The sequence below is a fragment of the Pimephales promelas genome, chromosome 16 (assembly GCF_988280905.1).
Source record: "Pimephales promelas chromosome 16, fPimPro1.hap1.1, whole genome shotgun sequence".
Classification (NCBI taxonomy): domain Eukaryota; kingdom Metazoa; phylum Chordata; class Actinopteri; order Cypriniformes; family Leuciscidae; genus Pimephales; species Pimephales promelas.
The window spans coordinates 4,730,503-4,753,432 of record NC_142784.1 but is presented as its reverse complement, the minus strand read 5'-3'; the positions used below and the strand labels follow the sequence as shown (position 1 = coordinate 4,753,432).

The following is a 22,930-nucleotide window of genomic DNA, read 5'->3' as shown; positions in this document are numbered from 1 at the left end:
AGATACCGCGGAAGTAGATTGCGGATGTTTCGCCCGGGGTGGCGATGACCCGTTTGTTTGGCCTGACGCCCATGGGATGATACCGGGTTGCGGAAAAGATTCCTAATTCTGGACGAAAGATTCTCTATCGAAAACGGAAGAGCTAGATTCGGACATGGCCAAATGCTGCAAACTGCCAATGGATCGAGGTAAGACTGCTGAGTCTATATATACCCTCTTATCATTGGTTGCTGATTGCTGATTGCCGTCCACTCGTGTTAATTATCTGAACGTGCTCCTCCCGAACTTAGTTATTAACAAAACTTCATTTAGTGTGAGTTCAAGGATTCTCTGACTCTGTTTGCTGTTACTGCTTTTCTCTATCAGCCACTTCATATCTTGCCATTTATTGCAAGCCACATAGTACTTGACGTCACATGCATCGGCCAAATTTAAGTGTTTGCAGGCCTGTAGCTGTCGTAGTGGGATACAAACTATTTTATATCGCTCTTAATTGAATTACCGCTCTTTGGCAGAAACGCTGAGCACAGGTATACTTGTTGCTCTGGTAGGGCAGATGCACAGGCAGGACAGATCAGAACAGAGTGACGCACACAAAAACCCAACACAGCTATCAGAAGTTTGTCGGTTCTACGCTAATTCAGATCTTGCTGTCATCATGGCTAAAGGCTTGCTTTTAACAAACCATCCTTGAATTTGTCGAACGGCAATCTTAAATGTAGCCCATTAATTCGACCCAGGTGGGACTTGAACCCACAATCTCCAGCTCCGAAGGCTGATGCCTTATCCATTAGGCCACTGGGCCTTGTCTGCCAAGGTTTGCGTTTGATCTGTAAAATGACTTCAAGTGGTTTCTTTCAGGTCGGGTTCCGTCTTTGAGGTGAACTTCAATGAATTTGTGGTGCCCTCCTGAAAGACTTGCATTCGACGAGGCTCGTTGGTCTAGGAGTATGATTCTCGCTTTGGGTGCGAGAGGTCCCGGGTTCAAATCCCGGACGAGCCCAGCGGTTTTGGAACAAGCAGCCAGTTGGCTCTGACCTTTTGCAGCACTGAGCCAAACTCAAAACTGTCGTGGTTTTAAAATCCTTACTGCTTCTTGAGTTCACCTGTACTACTACAGAGCCAAGATTCAGCCGGACGAGAAGCGGATATTTCCTTACACAGAACGTACTCTGAATAGTTGCCTACCAGGGATTGCGGCTTCCTAACCACAAACGCTTTCTATTAAAACCAGTTCCTGCCCATTCTGTTGGAGGCCGGCGTTTGGTGACTTTACAAGTGTATGCAAGTAGCCCTTCCCTTCATCAGCCAGGCTCGTTGGTCTAGGGGTATATGATTCTCGCTGTGGGTGCGAGAGGTCCAGGGTTCAAATCACGGATGAGGCCAGCAGTCTCCGCAGGAGCAGCCTGTTGGCTCCCTCCTTTGGAGCACTGAACCTAAATCAAAACTTCTGTGCTTTTGAAATCCTTAAGGTTGCTTGTCTTCATCTGTACTCCAATTTAGCCACCAGTCAGCCAGGTGACAAGTGTTTATTTCCTTCACAGAACGTCCTCACAATCGCTGCCTGCCAGGGAGTACGGCTCCCTAACGACAAACGTTTTGTATTAAAACTAGTGCCTGCCCATTCTGTTAAAGGCCAGCGTTCAGTGACTGTACAAGTGTGTGCAAGTAGCCCAAACATTCATTAATCAGGCTCGTTGGTCTAGGGGTATGTTTCTCGCTTCGGGTGCGAGCGGTCCTGGGTTCAAATCCCGGACGAGCCCAGCAGTTTCAGAACAAACAGCCATTTGGCTCATTTCGTTGCAGCACTGAGCTGAACTCAAAACTGTTTTGGTCTTGAAATCCTTGCTGCTGCTTGTGTTCATCTGTACTATAACTCAGCCCAGAATTTCTTTATTTAGAAAAGTGACAGTGTACATTAGTCAACATTCATGAATGCAGATGGACCCAAATTAGTCCCAAGGTTAGTTTTCATCAGTAGTGCCTTTGCCAGATGTTATTAGGCCTAAAACTAGAGAAAAGGGTAAAATATTACAAAAATAATAGAACTAGAACTTGTAAATCACTCTGGAAAAAAATAGTCCGAGACCTGATCCGTCAGGCTCGTTGGTCTAGGGGTATGATTCTCGCTTAGGGTGCAAGAGGTCCCGGGTTCAAATCCCTGACGAGCCCTCTCACCTTTAGTGTGAGTTCAAGGATTCTCTGACTCTGTTTGCTGTTGCTGCTTTTCTCTATCAGCCACTTCATATCTTGCCATTTATTGCAAGCCACATAGTACTTGACGTCACATGCATCGGCCAAATTAAAGTGTTTGCAGGCCTGTAGCTGTCGTAGTGGGATACGAACTATTTTATATCGCTCTTAATTGAATTACCGCTCTTTGGCAGAAACGCTGAGCACAGGTATACTTGTTGCTCTGGTAGGGCAGATGCACGGGCAGGACAGATCAGAACAGAGTGACGCACACAAAAACCCAACACAGCTATCAGAAGTTTGTCGGTTCTACGCTAATTCAGATCCTGCTGTCATCATGGCTAAAGGCTTGCTTTTAACAAACCATCCTTGAATTTGTCGAACGGCAATCTTAAATGTAGCCCATTAATTCGACCCAGGTGGGACATGAACCCACAATCTCCAGCTCCGGAGGCTGCTGCCTTATCCATTAGGCCACTGGGCCTTGTCTGCCAAGTTTCATGTTTGATCTGTAAAATGACTTCAAGTGGTTTCTTTCAGGTCGGGTTCCGTCTTTGAGGTGAACTTCAATGAATTTGTGGCGCCCTCCCGAAAGACTTGCTTTCGACGAGGCTCGTTGGTCTAGGGGTATGATTCTCGCTTTGGGTGCGAGAGGTCCCGGGTTCAAATCCCGGACGAGCCCAGCGGCTTTGGAACAAGCAGCCAGTTGGCTCTGACCTTTTGCAGCACTGAGCCAAACTCAAAACTGTCGTGGTTTTAAAATCCTTACTGCTTCTTGAGTTCACCTGTACTACTACAGAGCCAAGATTCAGCTGGACGAGAAGCGGATATTTCCTTACACAGAACGTACTCTGAATAGTTGCCTGCCAGGGAGTGCGGCTTCCTAACCACAAACGCTTTCTATTAAAACCAGTTCCCGCCCATTCTGTTGGAGGCCGGCGTTTGGTGACTTTACAAGTGTATGCAAGTAGCCCTTCCCTTCATCAGCCAGGCTCGTTGGTCTAGGGGTATATGATTCTCGCTGTGGGTGCGAGAGGTCCAGGGTTCAAATCACGGGTGAGGCCAGCAGTCTCCGCAGGAGCAGCCTGTTGGCTCCCTCCTTTGGAGCACTGAACCTAAATCAAAACTTCTGTGCTTTTGAAATCCTTAAGGCTGCTTGTCTTCATCTGTACTCCAATTTAGCCAAAAGTCAGCCAGGTGACAAGTGTTTATTTCCTTCACAGAACGTCCTCACAATCGCTGCCTGCCAGGGAGTACGGCTCCCTAACGACAAACGTTTTGTATTAAAACTAGTGCCTGCCCATTCTGTTAAAGGCCAGCGTTCAGTGACTGTACAAGTGTGTGCAAGTAGCCCAAACGTTCATTAATCAGGCTCGTTGGTCTAGGGGTATGATTCTCGCTTCGGGTGCGAGCGGTCCCGGGTTCAAATCCCGGACGAGCCCAGCAGTTTCAGAACAAGCAGCCATTTGGCTCATTTCGTTGCAGCACTGAGCTGAACTCAAAACTGTTGTGGTCTTGAAATCCTTGCTGCTGCTTGTGTTCATCTGTACTATAACTCAGCCCAGAATTTCTTTATTTAGAAAAGTGACAGTGTACATTAGTCAACATTCATGAATGCAGATGGACCCAAATTAGTCCCAAGGTTAGTTTTCATCGGTAGTGCCTTTGCCAGATGTTATTAGGCCTAAAACTAGAGAAAAGGGTAAAACATTACAAAAATAATAGAACTAGAACTTGTAAACCACTCTGGAAAAAAATTGTCCGAGACCTGATCCGTCAGGCTCGTTGGTCTAGGGGTATGATTCTCGCTTAGGGTGCGAGAGGTCCCGGGTTCAAATCCCGGTCGAGCCCTGTCACCTTTAGTGTGAGTTCAAGGATTCTCTGACTCTGTTTGCTGTTGCTGCTTTTCTCTATCAGCCACTTCATATCTTGCCATTTATTGCAAGCCACATAGTACTTGACGTCACATGCATCGGCCAAATTTAAGTGTTTGCAGGCCTGTAGCTGTCGTAGTGGGATACAAACTATTTTATATCGCTCCTAATTGAATTACCGCTCTTTGGCAGAAACGCTGAGCACAGGTATACTTGTTGCTCTGGTAGGGCAGATGCACGGGCAGGACAGATCAGAACAGAGTGACGCACACAAAAACTCAACACAGCTATCAGAAGTTTGTCTGGTTCTACGCTAATTCAGATCTTGCTGTCATCATGGCTAAAGGCTTGCTTTTGAATTTGTCGAACGGCAATCTTAAATGTAGCCCATTAATTCGACCCAGGTGGGACTTGAACCCACAATCTCCAGCTCCGGAGGCTGATGCCTTATCCATTAGGCCACTGGGCCTTGTCTGCCAAGCTTCGCGTTTGATCTGTAAAATGACTTCAAGTGGTTTCTTTCAGGTCGGGTTCCGTCTTTGAGGTGAACTTCAATGAATTTGTGGCGCCCTCCCGAAAGACTTGCTTACGACGAGGCTCGTTGGTCTAGGGGTATGATTCTCGCTTTGGGTGCGAGAGGTCCCAGGTTCAAATCCCGGACGAGCCCAGCGGCTTTGGAACAAGCAACCAGTTGGCTCTGACCTTTTGCAGCACTGAGCCAAACTCAAAACTGTCGTGGTTTTAAAATCCTTACTGCTTCTTGAGTTCACCTGTACTACTACAGAGCCAAGATTCAGCCGGACGAGAAGCGGATATTTCCTTACACAGAACGTACTCTGAATAGTTGCCTGCCAGGGAGTGCGGCTTCCTAACCACAAACGCTTTCTATTAAAACCAGTTCCCGCCCATTCTGTTGGAGGCCGGCGTTTGGTGACTTTACAAGTGTATGCAAGTAGCCCTTCCCTTCATCAGCCAGGCTCGTTGGTCTAGGGGTATATGATTCTCGCTGTGGGTGCGAGAGGTCCAGGGTTCAAATCACGGATGAGGCCAGCAGTCTCCGCAGGAGCAGCCTGTTGGCTCCCTCCTTTGGAGCACTGAACCTAAATCAAAACTTCTGTGCTTTTGAAATCCTTAAGGCTGCTTGTCTTCATCTGTACTCCAATTTAGCCAAAAGTCAGCCAGGTGACAAGTGTTTATTTCCTTCACAGAACGTCCTCACAATCGCTGCCTGCCAGGGAGTACGGCTCCCTAACGACAAACGTTTTGTATTAAAACTAGTGCCTGCCCATTCTGTTAAAGGCCAGCGTTCAGTGACTGTACAAGTGTGTGCAAGTAGCCCAATCTTTGATTAATCAGGCTCGTTGGTCTAGGGGTATGATTCTCGCTTCGGGTGCGAGAGGTCCCGGGTTCAAATCCCGGACGAGCCCAGCACTTTCAGAACAAGCAGCCATTTGGCTCATTTCGTTGCAGCACGTACGCTAATTCATCTTGCTGTCATCATGGCTAAAGGCTTGCTTTTGAATTTGTCGAACGGCAATCATAAATGTAGCCCATTAATTCGACCCAGGTGGGACTTGAACCCACAACCTCCAGCTCCGGAGGCTGATGCCTTATCCATTAGGCCACTGGGCCTTGTCTGCCAAGCTTTGCGTTTGATCTGTAAAATGACTTCAAGTGCTTTCTTTCAGGTCGGGTTCTGTCTTTGAGGTGGACTTCAATGAATTTGTGGTGCCCTCCCGAAAGACTTGCTTTCGACGAGGCTCGTTGGTCTAGGGGTATGATTCTCGCTTTGGGTGCGAGAGGTCCCGGGTTCAAATCCCGGACGAGCCCAGCGGCTTTGGAACAAGCAGCCAGTTGGCTCTGACCTTTTGCAGCACTGAGCCAAACTCAAAACTGTCGTTGTTTTAAAATCCTTACTGCTTCTTGAGTTCACCTGTACTACTACAGAGCCAAGATTCAGCCGGACGAGAAGCGGATATTTCCTTACACAGAACGTACTCTGAGTAGTTGCCTACCAGGGAGTGCGGCTTCCTAACCACAAACGCTTTCTATAGGCCGGCGTTTGGTGACTTTACAAGTGTATGCAAGTAGCCCTTCCCTTCATCAGCCAGGCTCGTTGGTCTAGGGGTATATGATTCTCGCTGTGGGTGCGAGAGGTCCCGGGTTCAAATCCCGGACGAGCCCAGCACTTTCAGAACAAGCAGCCATTTGGCTCATTTCGTTGCAGCACTGAGCTAAACTCAAAACTGTTGTGGTCTTGAAATCCTTGCTGCTGCTTGTGTTCATCTGTACTATAACTCAGCCGAGAATTTCTTTATTTAGAAAAGTGACAGTGTACATTAGTCAACATTCATGAATGCAGATGGACCCAAATTAGTCCCAAGGTTAGTTTTCATCGGTAGTGCCTTTGCCAGATGTTATTAGGCCTAAAACTAGAGAAAAGGGTAAAACATTACAAAAATAATAGAACTAGAACTTGTAAACCACTCTGGAAAAAAATTTTCCGAGACCTGATCCGTCAGGCTCGTTGGTCTAGGGGTATGATTCTCGCTTAGGGTGCGAGAGGTCCCGGGTTCAAATCCCGGACGAGCCCTCTCACCTTTAGTGTGAGTTCAAGGATTCTCTGACTCTGTTTGCTGTTGCTGCTTTTCTCTATCAGCCACTTCATATCTTGCCATTTATTGCAAGCCACATAGTACTTGACGTCACATGCATCGGCCAAATTTAAGTGTTTGCAGGCCTGTAGCTGTCGTAGTGGGATACAAACTATTTTATATCGCTCTTAATTGAATTACCGCTCTTTGGCAGAAACGCTGAGCACAGGTATACTTGTTGCTCTGGTAGGGCAGATGCACGGGCAGGACAGATCAGAGCAGAGTGACGCACACAAAAACACAACACAGCTATCAGAAGTTTGTCGGTTCTACGCTAATTCAGATCTTGCTGTCATCATGGCTAAAGGCTTGCTTTTAACAAACCATCCTTGAATTTGTCGAACGGCAATCTTAAATGTAGCCCATTAATTCGACCCAGGTGGGACTTGAACCCACAATCTCCAGCTCCAGAGGCTGATGCCTTATCCATTAGGCCACTGGGCCTTGTCTGCCAAGCTTTGCGTTTGATCTGTAAAATGACTTCAAGTGGTTTCTTTCAGGTCGGGTTCCGTCTTTGAGGTGAACTTCAATGAATTTGTGGCGCCCTCCCGAAAGACTTGCTTTCGACGAGGCTCGTTGGTCTAGGGGTATGATTCTCGCTTTGGGTGCGAGAGGTCCCGGGTTCAAAAGCCGGACGAGCCCAGCGGCTTTGGAACAAGCAGCCAGTTGGCTCTGACCTTTTGCAGCACTGAGCCAAACTCAAAACTGTCGTGGTTTTAAAATCCTTACTGCTTCTTGAGTTCACCTGTACTACTACAGAGCCAAGATTCAGCCAGACGACAAGCGGATATTTCCTTACACAGAACGTACTCTGAATAGTTGCCTGCCAGGGAGTGTCACCATTATAGGTGTTTGGTTTGATGTTTGGTTTGATGTCACCACTATTTTCTATTTAAACAAGCTCACCTTGCTCACATTATTAATGCATTATACATTTAGTTGATTCTTTTAAGTTGGTTTCTGCAAGTGAAGTTAGTTAACTCGAGTTTTAGTGCATTTCTACAGTAAATAACTGGCAACAGTGTTGCCAGTATTTTACTGTAAAAAAAACCTGGTAAGCTCTAACAGTGTGTTTAACCGACGCTGATTTGGTTGGCTTCTCCCATCCCCCATACAACGTCACTTCTCTGTCTTTCACTGCCCTGACAAGAACGTCGTTCTTCTTGGCTGTGAACGCTCCTGGCGCGCGCCTGGTTATAATAATCCGCCGTTATAATAATAATCCGTCATGCAACATGCGTACCTCAGACATCCCAAGTCTCCCGGAAGTTCCGGGAGTCTCACGCATATATAGCATCTCCCTGATGCCCGCAAATGAGTTAAAATCTCCCGGAATCTAGAGCGAGATACTGCGCGCATAACATACATGCGCGCGGCGCGTGAACGGCAGAGATATGGGAAGCAAAACAAACCAAAAGTGGGACGAGACAGCGGGGCTTTACAGAGCTCGTGCCGCGCGGACATGTCATCTGCACGGTTCAATGGTCCGAGCCACGCGGCCGATTCGTCAGCGCAGCGCGGACGTGTTTCCTAGCGACACTCAATGGTCAGTGTGGCGCGAACAATCCTCAGCAGTGCTGCACTGACCAATTTAAACAGCGCAGCACAAACCATACTACATGCAAATAAATGTACAATAAAGAAACCCCTCCTTACAAAGAATTGTTCTCTACTGAAGTTTAGGAGTTAATTATGGAGAATTCCATAATTAAAACAATCATTTGTTAATATTTATTTAATATACATAATAGTATTTATGTAATATATAATATACATAATATATATAATACTTATTAAATATAAAATATAACATATTAACATATTTTATATTTATTAACATATTTTATACCCCCACCCCTGTCAACAATACATTCATTGAGATATACCTCCCTGAAATGAATTCTTGTAGGTTGGGATGTCTCTTAAAGGGTATGTTGGATGACGCTCTGATTGGTTTATTTCACGTTACGCCCAAACCACAACTGTGAATAATGAAGCTACTTCAGACCAACCCCTTTTAGATTTGCGCCAGGCGCAAGAGGCATTTATCCCGCCGGGAAAATAGCAACAGCACCGGGATCCGTCCACAAAGTTACTTGCGCTTTGACACTTGCATTTCAGATCGTTAAAATAGGGCCCCTAAAGTGCAGTGTTATGGAAGAACCATTTCCTTTTCACATCCAATAACTCTGTTGCGGTGCATGCATCTGCCTTGGGGGGGGGGGGGGGGGGATCCTGGTTCCTGGGGTGTAAACACATCGAATACCACCCCAAAGTTCCTAGTTCCTGGGGAAAGTTCCTGCAGTGGAAACGATGGCGCGCATTCGTCCCATCCATCTCACGGTCAATGTCCGCTGATAACAAACTTCTACTTTTATATCTAGCATTATGAGATTTCTGAATACGCTTTGGGTGTTCGTCTCTTTTCTGCCATTTTGGTTCCCGGATTTGAATTTCTGTATCACATGTCACTCTAGCAAAAGGAAAAGCTTTGTTTCCACTTGTTTTTGTTTCGTAAGACTGTTATTCAGTCTCAATAAAGTGGCTAATCTGTTTTGTAATTTCATAGCCTCAAATAATAATTCTTTTTGTATTGCAGGTATGGTCAGAAATTGACCATGCATCTCCTTCAACCAGCGAATGTGTGCCACCTCTGGAAAGAACAGAGAGTGTATTTGTAAGTAACAACATTAATTACTTGCCTAAATCTGTCAATTAGGGTTACATAAAATATCTACCTTTTAAGTCACTATTCCTGAAAGTTTGTTTTCTGAAGATCACATTTAACTGTGACAGGGTTTAAAAGGTATACGACTCACCAATAAATATTTTGATTGTCCACTGCTCTGCATATGTCTCTAATGATCTCTTTGTAAGAGACAAAACCACAGTAATATTATTTATCGAAATGTCACGCTGACTGTGCATTATTCAAGAAATTTCCCCCAACTCAAGCTCAGCCAACATGAAATTGTAGGGTATTATTTTTGCTGTTGTGTATAAATTGAGGATAGAATGAACAAGCGATGTGTGATGTGATTTGACACCTTCTGGGGACATTGATCTGTATTTTAACTGTCTTTATGGGGACACCTTGTCTAAGTGGGGATTGCATTATATGCATGATAATATAATCTGTGTAGAATTCTCAATACCTTTATATTTGTCATGTTTGACTGATTACAGGTTGCCTTCCAAAACAACATGGACACAGATTCCAGATCTGCAGAAGATGGGAATGACTCCAATCCCAAGGTAAGAAAGTATAGATGATGGCCACAGTTCATAAAAGTTTGAAGAATTCGTTAATTTTATCTTGACTGATTTTCATGACAGTTTAAAAGGCATCCCTTTCAATGTTTGTTTGATACTTTAGACCAGGGATAGGCAACTTCGGTCCTGGAGGGCCACTGTACTGCAGAGTTTAGCTCAAACCCTAATTAAACACACCTGAACAAGGCAATCAATGTTTTCAGGATTAGATAGATACAGGCAGGTGAGGTTTTTTATCAGGGCTGAAGCTAAACTCTGCAGGACAGTGGCCCTCCTGGACCGAAGTTGCCTATTCCTGTTTTAGACCATTCATACTTGTTAACTTGCATTTAATTTTGCATTTATTCATGCAATTAGATATTAAACTAGAGTAATTGCGTGCATGTTACACATTTTTGCTTTTACATTTTTAGCAGTAAAATATAAGGTATTTTTTGTGGATGTTAGATATTATTCTACAGACATTGGAAGATATTGTAGTTCTGTTTCAGTGACAGACCTTTTATTTAGGAAATTTAATTTGCTGAATTCTGATTAATTTCAGTATAAAAAACAAATGCTTGGATATGATTCTGAAGACTCACTAAGCAGCATGGACATAACAGAGGATGAATATGTGCCAGGGTCAGATTGTGAAAGTGAGACCAACTCAGAGGGAGGCAGTATATTAAAGAAAAATGCTGCCACCATGGCCAGTCCTGCTGTCAAAGATGGAATAAGAAAAACATACAAGGAACCTAGAAACCGGAACTCTGAATCTAGGGAAAGCTCCATAACTTCACTTCCAGTCATGCACAGTCAAAAGACTGACGATGGATCTAGAAGATACACCAAAAAGCATTACTGTCTCTTTTGTGAGAAACCACTATCCAAAATTGCCAGGCATCTGGAACTTGTTCATAAAGATCAATCTGAAGTCACTAAGGCCATTTCATCTCCAAAGAACTCCAAGGAAAGAAAGCTGCAACTGACTATACTAAGGAAACAGGGGAACAGAGCACACAATATAGATGTCATTAGAAAGGGAAAAGGTGTCATTGTTCCATGTAAACAAGCGAGTTCTCCAAATGTCAATCCAAATAAATTCTTACATTGTGCAAATTGCCAAGGGCTTTTCAAAAAAAGATTCCTTTGGAAAAGGTGCCCACTTCGAGGTGTTCTTCCAAAACCTGGTAGAACTCGAGCCCAATCGATTTGTGCCTTTGCGCAACCTGTGCAGGAAGGAGTTAGCAAGGGACAGGGGCAGATCTACCGGGGTGGCATAGGGTGGAAAATGCCACCCTAATAGAAAGCCTTGTCACCCCTGCTGCCACCCCAGTTGGCAGCAACCATTTCAAAGTTATGGCAAATTTATGAGCGTGAATCTCCAATGTCCGACTGCAGTGAATTAACTCTGTGCACAAATATGGCAACCGTTGATTTTTGAACTTGAGTGTGTGGGCATTTGCCATTTGCTTCTGGTGAAAACTTCCGGTGATCTGACAGTGGGAGCGGGAGACCGAGTTCCATTATCAGAGAGATAAGTTTTCAACCCGACCAAATTTTAAAATCAATGTAATTTTACGCAAGCGCGTAGAATTTAGTAGGGACGCTAGCGTCTTCTCTCTCTTCACTAAGCAAGCGCTTAGCGCTGCAGACGTCGATACACACTCGCGTTCAGGAGTCGGGACAAGATGTAATATTCACTTGCACAATTGGGCCAGCATTGCATCGTAACCTATGATCATTTTCACGTCTTTTAAAGTTTTACCAGTTTAAACATTCAAGCAGCAATGTTAAACTATCCCGTTCTCGCGCACAGAGATGTCTTTCACTGCGTGCACAAACAGTACAGCCTAAATCCGCTTGCCAGAAACAAAAGTTTTATCCCTGGATTATATCACTTTAACAGTTAAAAACACACAAAATTATGTCAAAATTCTGATCTTGGTGAGTACCCAGACAGCAAACTGACATTGAATCAACGTGGAAACGACGTCTCTCATGACATTGAAACAACGTTGATTTGCTCATCGAATTAACGTTGAACCAACGTCAGACGCGGCATTCTTCAAAGCTAAATGAAATCGAAAATTAGTTTGCTTTCATAACGTTGAAACAACGCGTTGATTTCAAGTTGATTTTCCGTTAGTTTTGAAAGAATGACGCATCTGACGTTGGTTCAACGTTAATTCGATGAGCAAAACAATGTCAGATCAACGTTGTTTCGATGTCATATTTCCACGTTGATTCAATGTCAGTTTGCTATCTGGGTAGTAACCTCGTAAAGACAGTCGATTGTGTCTTAAATTAGCATTAAACGTGTGTGACAGACAGACAGTACTATTATGAGAAAGGAATGGATCCGTGCTAGTTCTTAAAGTGAACGCAGCCAGATGTGTCTGTCATTAATTCAGTTGTCATGACAACATAATATTGCATTAATTGTAAGCAATCAGAATTAATAGCCTATGTATTTAATTCAATCTGGACTAAAAAGACTATCCAGTGTTATTTTGCATTGGATTACTTTATTCAGTTTCTGTAGTATTTCTGACATACAAAAAAAAAACTCCAAAATGTCTCTTTATTTGTGTCTTTTGTGCTACTTTTTTCAATTTAATTCAAGGATTGAAATCAAGCTTCCATGTGTTGCATAAACTCTTAATAAAAAATACATAAACATTTCAAGGTAAGATCAATGTAATAAAAAAATGTCTAAATATTTATTTATCTATATCTATCTTAAACATAAAATAACCTGATCCTGTTTGATCAAGCTGTGCGACTGTTCTGCCTGTTTTGCATCTTGCATCAAAATCCTGTCTATTCACTGTATGCATTTAGTGTACCTAAAATAAAAAGTTTTATATACAGGTTCGTGTACATAGGTACATAGTACATCGGTACATAGTCAACCGTTCTCTGAGATTTGTTTTCATGATAATCGAATGTAAAGAGTTTTATCTCTAAAAACTGTTTAGCGTATAATGCTAGTAATGGGGGCATTGAGTAAGTAAAAAGAAATCGCTAGTTTATACCACTAACAAGGCTCAAAATAGCCCCACACTAACGCAATAACATAATGAGACTCCATACATGCAAAACGAAGCATTGAGAACTTTGTAAGTGTCCAGACCGTTTAATAAGAAGATACTTTATGAAGACAGTTCACTTCGCGTTTACAGACAGGAGCCATCTTAAAAAATAGTCTCGATAAGTCGATCCACGAACGTCGTGCTGAGTGATCTGAACTGTATGAAGTTCAACAAACTTCTGAACTGTATGAGCGGCGTTCGGGGATCGACTTATCGAGACTATTTTTTAAGATGGCTCCTGTCTGTATACGCGAAGTGAACTGTCTTCATAAAGTATCTTCTTATTAAACGGTCTGTACACTTACAAAGTTCTCAATGCTTCGTTTTGCATGTATGGAGTCTCATTATGTTAGTGTGTGAGTGTGGGGCTATTTTGAGCCTTGTTAGTGGTATTAACTGTTCATTTCATTTCATCTGCAAATTTCATTTCATTTGACTTTTCACTGTCGACTTCACTCAATAAACCTAAACATAAAATCTGCTTTCGCAAAACAAAAGAAATTAACCTTGAACATCTGTCATATGATTTACAAAAACTTACCACATCTGCCGATCACTCTACTACTGACACGCTTGTCGATCATTACAATATCGGATTAAAAGGGATACTAGATGCCCATGCACCCCTCAAGACTCGGACTGTAACATTTACACGCTCTGCTCCATGGTATACTGATGCACTTCGTAGACAGAAGGCGGCTGGGAGGGTCCTTGAGAGACGCTATGTTGCCACTGGGCTCACTGTTCACAAAATCATTTATAGAGAGCACCAAAGGTCATATTCCAAATTACTCAGTCAGGCACGGTCACAATACTACTCCAATTTCATTAACAACAATCCAAGAAATCCAAAACAGCTTTTTAAAACAGTAAACTATCTTCTCAGTCCATCTTCCCTGACGCATAAAAAACAATACTGATGACCAGTGTAATAAATTCCTTGATTTTTTCAACACTAAAATAACTACCATCCGCGCTAATCTAATACCAAGCAATGTCACTTCATCCATCAGCTCAATCTCTGCACCAATACTCTCTCATTTCACTACTTCAACACATAGACAGGTTGAGACTCTCATACACAGTATGAGACCCTCAACATGCTCACTGGACCCTTTTCCCACTGTTATGATCAAATCAAATATTAGTTCTTTAAGTTCTTACATCACTACCATTATTAACTCCTCCTAGCAATCGGGTCTTTTTCCAATTTTGCTTAAAACTGCTCTCATCAACCCTAGGCTAAAGAAACCATCTCTTGATCCTGATATCTTATCAAATTATCGGCCCATTTCCAACCTTCCATTTCTCTCCAAAGTCATTGAAAAGATAGTTTCAAATCAAATTCATAACCATCTTCACTCACATAGTCTCTATGAAAAATTTCAGTCTGGGTTCCGCTCTGGCCATAGTGTAGAGACAGCCCTGGTCAGGGTCACAAATGATCTTCTTGTGGCTGCTGACCAGGGCTCTCCATCTCTCCTTATTCTCTTGGACCTCACAGCCGCCTTTGACACTGTTGACCACGCCATTTTACTCCATCGTTTGCAACACCTCATTGGAATCTCACACACAGCACTTCAATGGGTTCGATCCTATCTGACTGACAGGGTTGAGTATGTGGCCCTGGGGGGGGGCAGGTCGAGGCCCCACATAGTCACATGTGGAGTGCCCCAGGGTTCCGTTCTCGGCCCTACCCTTTTTTCCATTTATATGCTCCCACTGGGCCACATCATCAGCAAGCATGGCGTTGCCTTCCATTGCTATGCTGATGATACTCAGCTATATGTCAGGCTAGACCCAACATCACCTACACTATCACTGTCCACTCTAAACGCCTGCCTGGAGGAGACAAGAGCATGGATGACGGATAACTTCCTCCAGCTAAACAGCACCAAAACTGAAGGTCTCCTAATTGGGACCCCACACCAACTCCGATCTTCCCCCCTGACCGTTTACTCATTTGCTGGCCATGACATTCATTTGACATCCTCCATAGTAAACCTGGGGGTACGATTTGACGCCCATTTATCATTTAATACTCACATCCAACACATCTGTAAAACTGCATTTTTTCATCTCCGGAACATCTCCAAACTCCGCCCCTCCCTCGCCTTTTCTGATGCAGAAATGCTGGTGCATGCCTTTGTCTCCTCCAGGCTTGACTTTTGCAATTCACTCCTCGTTGGGATCCCTGGCAGTAGCATGCAAAGATTGCAGTACATTCAGAATTGCGCTGCCAGGGTCCTGATGAGGGTGCGCAGATTCGAGCACATCACACCTATCCTCCAAAAACTCCATTGGCTCCCTGTCAGATTTAGGATTGATTATAAGATCTGTCTCCTAACGTATCAGTGCGTCCACGGTAGCGCACCAGAGTACCTCACAGAACTCATTAATATTCATAATCCATCCCGACATCTCCGCTCTTCTGATACTCACAAACTCCAGGTTCCTAAGTCTAAACTCCGCACTATGGGAGACAGGGCCTTCCAGGTAGCTGCACCTCGAATTTGGAATGCTCTACCTAATCACCTGAGAGCGCCACAGTCTATAGAGGTTTTTAAAAATAAACTAAAGACCCACCTATTTTTAACTGCATTTTCTTAAACTATATTTGCTTTTGTCGTAAACTGACTGTTCTTAAGTCTGTTGTTTTAATTCTGTCATTGCATGTTTTTATATCTATTCTTATTATTTTTATCTGTACACTTGTAGCACCTTGAGATATGTTCGTCATGTGTAAAGTGCATTACAAATAAAATTCATTATTATTATTATTATTATTATTAACTGGCGATTTCTTTTTACTTACTCAATGCCCCCATTACTAGCAGTTTAAAAACAGTTTTTAGAGATAAAACTCTTTACATTCGATTATCATGAAAACAAATCTCAGAGAATGATTGACTAGGCACCGATGTTTTATTAGACCAAAGGTTCATTGTTCGCCGGAGTTCTCTTTTAATGAATTCAGATGGAAAGATCTTGACCAGATCAACATCAATCCAACAGGTATGTAACCTGTTAATCGAATTTAAATTACCTGTCAAGCGTGTCCTAGTGACTTTGGAAGAATCTGTGCATATCTCTAAATACTAGGACTATATTTCAGAGTGCGTTGAGACTGATGCTGGGATGGAGAATGAAACAGAACTGACATATCATTCTCATGATGTGACGTCAAGTGAGCTAGGTAAAGATTTGTAAACATGTTTTTAAAGATGTTTGTCATTTCCATTTGTTAAATAATAATTAAATCATGCTTTCAAGCAGGCACTTCAGGAGTGAATAGCTGCAGGCCAGTAAACACGAATGAAGGTATTAGTAGTTTGATTTTAGAAATGTATATGATTGTGTTTCTAAAGGATCTCCAGAGAGGACACGGAGGTCATGAAAGTAACAACAGGTAAGGAACCTGTCCAATAATAGTTTTTATTTGCTTTATTTATAAAAGGTCAACAACATCATAAAGAATAGTATTAAAATAATCCAGTCTTGCACCTACAACACATCCAGTGCAGTTAATTTTTATTGTCATTAGTTCCTAGGAAGAGAAAGTGGAGTGAGTTGGAGATTGTGGCAGTAGAAGAGAAAATTATTAAATTTATTCACTTCCAGGAGTTACTCCTGGAAAAGTCGACTGCATTGCATTACAGCAGCCCTAAGCCAAAGCCCTCGGTGAACGAGACTGACAGGCAGTGAAGTATTAAATAAAAAACAATTTATTTATTTTCAAATTATATTTGTATCAGAATTTATGTCAAAAACTAGACTTTCAACCATCAAAATTTAATTTATTCATATGTATTCGTGTACAAATTAACATATTGTAGCGACTGTCAATGGCTGTGTGGCTGTCAATCAGCTATGTGGAACCCCGGGCACGCTGTTGGTTGCCCAGATAGCAAACTGACATTGAATCAACGTGGAAATATGACATCGAAACAACGTTGATCTGACATAGTTTTGCTCATCGAATTAACGTTGAACCAACGTCAGACGCGTCATTCTTTCAAAACTAACGGAAAATCAACTTGAAATCAACGCGTTGTTTCAACGTTATGAAAGCAAACCAATTTTCGATTTTTATTTAGCTTTGAAGAATGCCGCGTCTGACGTTGGTTCAACGTTAATTCGATGAGCAAATCAACGTTGTTTCAATGTCATGAGAGACGTCGTTTCCACGTTGATTCAATGTCAGTTTGCTGTCTGGGTGGCCTGGGGAGAGGGGGGCGGGTTGAGGAAGTTCGTCTCTTATTTTGAAGCTATGATTCTGAATGCTTGCACGTTGTGCCTGGCGAATATAAAAGTTAACTGAATTCTGGCCTCGTGTGAGATGCAACAATATAAACAGATTCTCTATTCTATTTTGCCTGGAAATGCTTGCGTGTCGCGTGAAAAATAGGCGTCGGTTCTATTTCTAGCATGCACGTGTTTTCCTCACGGCTCGAGCGCGCCTGAGCACGCAAGTCACTCAGGCAGTCTGCAAGCTCTAACCTGTTAACATGGGAGCCGAAATAAAAACGGACACGCCACGCAGCCAGTGTGTCATAGGGTACTCTGTGCCACCGCATAACAATAGATGTGTTAAAAAATTCTGAGAATATATATGCATGTAGTCCTGATCGGGAGGTAACATCCAATTCCAATCGAGTCTGAAACCACGTGATCTGGCCTGATTTCCGATCCGGCCTTAATTCACAAGGTTTACTACATGTGCGTTCTGTGTGCAGTCTGTGCACGTGTGATACTGAAGTTGCACAACGTTACCCAGACAGCAAACTGACATTGAATCAACGTGGAAACGACGTCTCTCATGACATTGAAACAACGTTGATTTGCTCATCGATTTAACGTTGAACCAACGTCAGACGCGGCATTCTTCAAAGCTAAATGAAATCGAAAATTGGTTTGCTTTCATAACGTTGAAACAACGCGTTGATTTCAAGTTGATTTTCCGTTAGTTTTGAAAGAATGACGCGTCTGACGTTGGTTCAATGTTAATTCGATGAGCAAAACAATGTCAGATCAACGTTGTTTCGATGTCATATTTCCACGTTGATTCAATGTCAGTTTGCTATCTGGGTAATCATGTGGTGCCCGAGTGCATTTGACCGGCATTAAGACTGACCGGCGGTCACCGATCATGGCCGATTCTGATCACAAGCCGATCAATCGGTGCAACTCTAATTAGAACGGTCAGTGCATAACGTGATCAACTGCTAAATTCAAATGTGCTTCCGCGCGTTGGCTGGCGCTGAGTGCTGTCATATACACGGGTGTAATTTCCTATGGCAGGGGTCGGCAAGTAAGGTTGTTATGAAAACACGGTTATTTAAAAAAAAATATTTTAAAATATTTTTTACACTAGATGGCAAGCCAGAACATAGTCAATGGATAATTTAAGAAATTAATTGATGAAAAATGCAACTAGAATTGCCTGTGACAGACTGTTAAAGTGTCTTTTGTAACTGGTAAGAGCTTTTACTCTGTGATAAATTCTGTAGAAGGACAGTCATTAACAAAAAGGGCACATTCGTGTGAGGATGTCCAAGTTTTACACTGACATCCTACATTAATTAAGGAGTCACGATTTTCGAATTTTCGGTTTGTTTATTTAATTACAGAATATCGATAGGTCGTGCGATTACGCTATTGTCAAAAAAAAAATCCCGATGTTTTCAGTGCTGATTCTGTGGTGACACCGTGTTCATGTAACCAGAAGATGCTGCCAATAACGCAAAAGCTGCCACAAGGAACCGGCAAAAGTAATGATTATGAATGTTTCAAATATAGCAAGGAGACATTTTAATTGTTTATTAGTGTCTGTCGGCTACAATAGTGACCGCAGTAAAGCACCTATAGAGAGAAATGCACTTTTCATATGGATTACATAAGCAGAGAGTATTCGGTTTCTTTCCGTTTTGAATTGTTTCGTTTAAAATTAGACATTTTTAAGCTTTCTATATATTTCTCGTGTATGTGAGGTAGCTTAAACACTGAGTTTTGGTTAATTTATGAGAAGAGCTCCAGTTCACGAGCAATGCAATCTCGCCGGCATCTCCATGTCCTGATTATATTGTCTGCTATAGACGAATCCGACGAGCGTTCTGTGTAGGCTGCCATCTTGTGGCGACGCCATTACTGAGCTGGCACCGGTATGTAAACAAACCTCGGTGAAAACGCGAACTCACCCTCGATGACAGCTACAGCCAGGCAGAATGACTTGTTGGTTTGATCTGTGACTGCAGTGGCCTCCAGTCACAGATGAAGGTACAAACGATCTTACAGATTAACGTTATTTATGAAAATAGCTTGGCAAGCTAGCTAGGCTAACGTTTGCTAACGAGGAAACTATAAAAAGATCTGTCCATTTGGCAACAATAAATAAATAAATGAATGAAATCAAATAAACAAATTCATGTTTTTCATTTGTGTCCATTATTTATCTCATTTTCACATTGCAACAGGCAAGGGTAAGGTAACGTTACAGCTAGAAAGTATACATAATATCGACCAATTAGTGTTTTTAAACCATGGAAAGAGGTCAATATAACAGCAGGAAAACAATTATGTCACATAACGTTACATTTAGCTCAGGAAAGCCATTTAATGACCATAGCATGTTAATTGAATAGAAAAAATAGCAAGAGAGGAGATTTTGCTGATCACTATATCACATATTTATTATATATTTTTTACTTATGTCATTAAATAATTGTTATTATACGCAAATGTCCACGTCTTGTACTCGCCCAGGAAATCTGTAAACCGTACGGCACCAGACTGGGGCAGTTGACCCGGGGTATTCACAGTGTTTTCTCTTTAAAATTGAAATTTTACTGCCACCATTGAAACAATTTATAACGGAAACTGTTTACCCGCTCGACATTATACAAGGGATAACGTTGTAACGTTAGTGACAGTCGTAAATCGCGGGCTGTTTATTCCAGTGGACGCAAATTGCAACTAAAACAATAGGAGGCAATGGCGCAACGCTACCCAGCAACAGCTCAGTAATGGCGCCCCGCTTACTTCCGGTAGTTTCGCCGGATTCGTCTATATTTGCTTCTTATTTATAAAATCCAGGTAATTTGTTGATAAAACATTGATTAAAAATAATATACAACGGTACAAAACAAAATTAAATTTTTAGAAAGGCTTTCTACAAAAAAAAAACTTAAAGCCACACTGTGGAACTCTTCAACCTTTATAATATATTACCAAAACCCATTGAGATGGTACATCGACTTACAATAGGTTGAATGACACGTCTGCCGTCTCCTGAAGGTGTCTGTATCGCTTTTACTTGCACTTTGTAACTTCGGGTTTCGGGTAGGAACCCGAGCACAAAAAGAACTACAAAATTTGACCACTTTACGCCATACGTCACTTTCCCCACCACCCCAAACTTCCTCAGATTCTGACGTTAGTGCTCAACTCGCGTTTGATTGCCGTCTGTATGTTTTCGTCATGGTCAAACAACAAGGAAGAAGGCAATGGTTTTATTAGAGGAAACTAAATAAAGAAAAGGGGAGAGTGACAAATTAAAAGCCAGGACGAGGATTAACATTGGTCCAACTTTCGCTTCCCTCACTGGCGGGAGCTAAAAGAGGAAGGGTGCTCGACCGATGCAGATGCTTGCCTGCACACAAATACTGTTTCCGAAGTAACCCAGATAAATTCATATAAGCAGTGTATGTAATAAAGTAAAAAGAATAAAGCCTATTGTGTGTAGTAAATGGTGTCTATGGGATGCGGAGGTGCGTGCGCAGTTATAATCATGTCTTTTTTGCCGCGCGCACCTTTGGGCTCATGTGGATGCGTCGAGTATAAACAAGGCTTTACGCTTTAACCAGCTCACCCAAAGTAACAGCTCATATTAGCCAGCTAAACTTTTACTACCCTGTTAGAAAAAATATATAGCTGCATAGTTTCATGTGGTTCTTCTCCCTTGCTCTACTATGGGTTTGCTACGTGGGGAGAAATGTGCTGCTGTTTGTGAGACAATCAGCTGATTACTATTATTATATTAAATTATATATTAAAACCCTTGATCCTCACCTGACTATGGCTTTGTAAACTTTATCCATGATGTGGTTTATAATGGACTGTGGTACAGAAACAATGACAATGTTACACACTGCTGTCTCAGCCGACGAGATGCTTGTCCCGTTTTAGCAAACGTAGCTTCTTCGAAAGTGAGGGGTGAGCAGTGGGCTGAGCCCTTAGTGTAAGCCTGGTGCAAACTCGCAACCGAACCGCTAGATGTCGCTAAAAATCCCACACTGCACCTTTAAGCTAATATCTGGGCTGCAGCTTGCCTCCATTAGCAGGCGCAGCGGACACACCTAGCAAACTTACTGAAATCTCTCTGGAACAAATGGCAAGGGGTTCTCTTTCTTTGTCAGGGATAAAAAGAGAGAGAAATGATGATTACACACATGTAGTTTATGTATAACCTGGGAGTATTTATTCAGCAATCGGCAGGACATCTGGTCATCTGTACGGAACATCGTTGTGTACGGAACATGGTTAGTCTACGTTATAAGTGAGGAGATGGGTGGAGGAGGGATGCTGATAAACTCTCAGACGAACAAATGGTTGAGTTCATTAACTGAATGCTCTCCACCTGTGCTAATTAGGTTAAGTATCTGAACCTGCTCCACCTGAATTTTGATAATAAAACATCATGTTGTGTGATATCAGTGTTTAGTACTATCTTTGCACAAAGTAAAATTACCTTTACCAAAGGTTTTTGAATTGTTCACAAATGCGAGTTTTGGTATTTTTAAATATTGTAGTGTTCAGTCTTTATTACACTCTTTCTCTGGTTAACCAGTAACCAGATTCACTGTGTACAGAACCGTAAGACAATACAATACTAAATGAAGTCGTAGTTTTTGATATTTTTGGACCAAAATGTATTTTCGAGGCTTCAAAACATTGTAACTAACCCACTGATGTCACATGGACTACTTTGATGATGTCTTTTGCTTAATGTATTTGTTACAATAATAACTCTTCAGGAGCATAGTAGCCGACCCCTTTGTAATGCCTCGTTTCCACTGAGTGGTACGGTACGGTACAGTTCGGTTCGGTACGCAATTATTTGCGTTTCCACTGTCAAAACTTGTGAATGGTACCAAAAAGCCGAACCGTACCGTACCACTTTTTGGGTACCCTTACGTTGGGGTACCTAGCACAGTGAAAGGGTACTAAAAGGTGGAGCTAGACTCACTGCAGAACGGTGATTGGTGGACAGAGTATCGACACTCGCGCGTGCTACAAGGGCATTAGAAGCATACAGTTGAAATATAATTCTACTGTTATTGTGTCACGAAATGTAGTTTTAAGAGTTTTTCAGGCGAGAAAGTAGTTTTTTAAAGCTCAAATCTGTGGTTTATTTATAGATTTATGATAATTTGACTGAGATCCATTCTAAGCGATCACCAGACGCTCGCGCTCGTGTCCCCCGCCTGGAACAGCCTTTCCTCGGCTAGTCGTTCTGATGTTTGCCGCTGACTCGGATTTCTTTGTAGCGGTTAAACATGAGATATAGTTCGTCTTGTATAAACCTAACAGGTGATCTTTGGTCTCGTGAATCTATAATTCGTTCCCTGGCCAATAGTTTTGGCAGAAGGCTACGTGAAGTTTCATATCTTTGAGCGCTGAGTAGGCTATTTGACTGACTGAATTTCTTGATGTTATATTTAAGCTTTACTGTATATCTTTTCGTACTTTTTACTTGTACTTTTTTAATGGCTATTATTGATAAAACTGAAATTCAACGAAAAGAGATAGTTTTGTCATTTTTTATTTTATTAAGATCATCTGTATGTTGTTTATTGCAACA

At 42.3% G+C, this 22,930-nt stretch overlaps 1 protein-coding gene and 14 non-coding genes across 15 annotated transcripts in view; 10 read left to right on the top strand and 5 right to left on the bottom strand.

Annotated features, from left to right (window-relative positions):
* The window catches only part of LOC148971945 (uncharacterized), a 443,851-nt gene that overhangs the window by 295,554 nt on the left and 125,367 nt on the right, over positions 1 to 22,930 (bottom strand). The gene's annotated exons all lie outside the window — the stretch shown is intronic.
* Positions 733 to 805, bottom strand: trnar-ucg (transfer RNA arginine (anticodon UCG)). The gene has a single exon. It is a non-coding gene; the product is annotated as a tRNA-Arg (tRNA).
* On the top strand, positions 932 to 1,003 carry trnap-ugg (transfer RNA proline (anticodon UGG)). The gene has a single exon. It is a non-coding gene; the product is annotated as a tRNA-Pro (tRNA).
* trnap-cgg (transfer RNA proline (anticodon CGG)) lies at positions 1,692 to 1,763 on the top strand. The gene has a single exon. It is a non-coding gene; the product is annotated as a tRNA-Pro (tRNA).
* On the top strand, positions 2,804 to 2,875 carry trnap-ugg (transfer RNA proline (anticodon UGG)). Its single transcript has one exon. It is a non-coding gene; the product is annotated as a tRNA-Pro (tRNA).
* On the top strand, positions 3,564 to 3,635 carry trnap-cgg (transfer RNA proline (anticodon CGG)). Its single transcript has one exon. It is a non-coding gene; the product is annotated as a tRNA-Pro (tRNA).
* trnar-ccg (transfer RNA arginine (anticodon CCG)) lies at positions 4,464 to 4,536 on the bottom strand. The gene has a single exon. It is a non-coding gene; the product is annotated as a tRNA-Arg (tRNA).
* On the top strand, positions 4,663 to 4,734 carry trnap-ugg (transfer RNA proline (anticodon UGG)). Its single transcript has one exon. It is a non-coding gene; the product is annotated as a tRNA-Pro (tRNA).
* On the top strand, positions 5,423 to 5,494 carry trnap-cgg (transfer RNA proline (anticodon CGG)). The gene has a single exon. It is a non-coding gene; the product is annotated as a tRNA-Pro (tRNA).
* On the bottom strand, positions 5,627 to 5,699 carry trnar-ccg (transfer RNA arginine (anticodon CCG)). The gene has a single exon. It is a non-coding gene; the product is annotated as a tRNA-Arg (tRNA).
* Positions 5,826 to 5,897, top strand: trnap-ugg (transfer RNA proline (anticodon UGG)). Its single transcript has one exon. It is a non-coding gene; the product is annotated as a tRNA-Pro (tRNA).
* Positions 6,178 to 6,251, top strand: trnap-ugg (transfer RNA proline (anticodon UGG)). The gene has a single exon. It is a non-coding gene; the product is annotated as a tRNA-Pro (tRNA).
* trnap-agg (transfer RNA proline (anticodon AGG)) lies at positions 6,589 to 6,660 on the top strand. Its single transcript has one exon. It is a non-coding gene; the product is annotated as a tRNA-Pro (tRNA).
* On the bottom strand, positions 7,093 to 7,165 carry trnar-ccg (transfer RNA arginine (anticodon CCG)). The gene has a single exon. It is a non-coding gene; the product is annotated as a tRNA-Gln (tRNA).
* Positions 7,292 to 7,363, top strand: trnap-ugg (transfer RNA proline (anticodon UGG)). Its single transcript has one exon. It is a non-coding gene; the product is annotated as a tRNA-Pro (tRNA).